This window comes from Chionomys nivalis, chromosome 12 (genome assembly GCF_950005125.1).
Source record: "Chionomys nivalis chromosome 12, mChiNiv1.1, whole genome shotgun sequence".
Lineage (NCBI taxonomy): Eukaryota > Metazoa > Chordata > Mammalia > Rodentia > Cricetidae > Chionomys > Chionomys nivalis.
In genome coordinates this window covers 61,408,008-61,409,293 of record NC_080097.1, presented here as the reverse complement: position 1 = coordinate 61,409,293, position 1,286 = coordinate 61,408,008, and the positions used below count along the sequence as shown (strand labels likewise).

Genomic DNA, 1,286 nt, shown 5'->3' with positions numbered 1-1,286 from the left:
TTTCTCAGGGATCCCTCACATGTCTTACAACATCAACATCATCAAAGAAGGACCATCTCCATCCACTGCACTCCACCCAGACTCTCATTCAGGTCTGGTTTAGGAGGAGCTTTGAGCTCATAAGACTGGGAGGGAACTCAGTAGTGTTTGACCTGGCAGGGTTTCTGGGTGGAGCTGACTGGTTGTAGGAGGAGGGACACTTCAACAGCCATCCTGACACCACAGCCCAGGGGTTGGTTACTTACTTCTGTCTCCAGCATCCAGACAAGGACGATGAAGAGGCATCTGTGCTTTCTGCTGGGGCTACTGTACACCCAGATTTGCTGTGAGTCTGGCTGTCCACATTCAGGGAAACAGAGAGGATTCTGTTCAGCACATGGAGGGGTGGGAAAGTAGCTCAGGCGTCATGCAGAGCTCCCACCTTCCCAGAGGATATTGGGGGCGGGGTTCAGGGTTCTGTGGATACTCAGTGATCTCCATCTGTGTATCTTTCTCTGTTTCTAATCAGGGGTGAAAGGGCAGCAAGTGAAGCAGAGTCCTGTGTCCTTGGTTCTGCAGGAGGGAGAGAGCACAGAACTGCAGTGCAACTTTTCCACCTCTGCATCCCAAATGCAGTGGTTTCACCAAAGCCCTGGGGGACACCTCATCAGCCTGTTCTTCAATCCTTCTGGAACAAAGAAGAGTGGAAGACTGACATCCACAACAGTAGCTAAAGAATATCGAAGCTCTTTGTACATTTCCTCCTGCCAGACCACAGACTCAGGCACTTATTTCTGTGCTGTAGATGCACAGTGCTCCCCACACACCTGCAGCCAGTACACAAACCTTCAGCTGGATGGGTGCGGCCTTTCCTAGACACAAGACACCCGGAAATCACAACAGAACATCTCTCTAGTTTATGTCTCCTTTATATTTTTTTCTTCATTTCTCAATATATACTCTCTCCTAAAGCAGAAATGTTCAGCTTAGAACTAACAGAAAAGCTGATGGGAGGACTGAATTAACGTGAGCATTTAAGTCACAGTTTGCTGAAGCTGTAAACGGTAGGGAGCAAAGGGAAAGAAAGGCAAAAGGCAGTCGTCCACATAAAATGGCTGTGGACAGGGGTGCAGCTCAAGCACGTTCCGTCCTGACCACAGTGGGCCACAGCAAGGGTGGACACATGCAGTAGGAAATCGTCTCCAAATGTTCCTATGCTGTTAAACAGATGTGAGTAGCACTTAAAGGTGCATTTTCCCCTCATCTGCCTCAGTCCTGTTTATATTCATGGAGTTTCTCTGGACTGG

General features: G+C 48.8%; 1 pseudogene; it reads left to right on the top strand.

Moving 5' to 3' along the window:
• The first annotated feature begins 273 nt into the window (after positions 1 to 273).
• LOC130884686 (T cell receptor alpha variable 22-like) lies at positions 274 to 895 on the top strand (annotated as a pseudogene).
• The last annotated feature ends 391 nt before the right edge of the window (positions 896 to 1,286 follow it).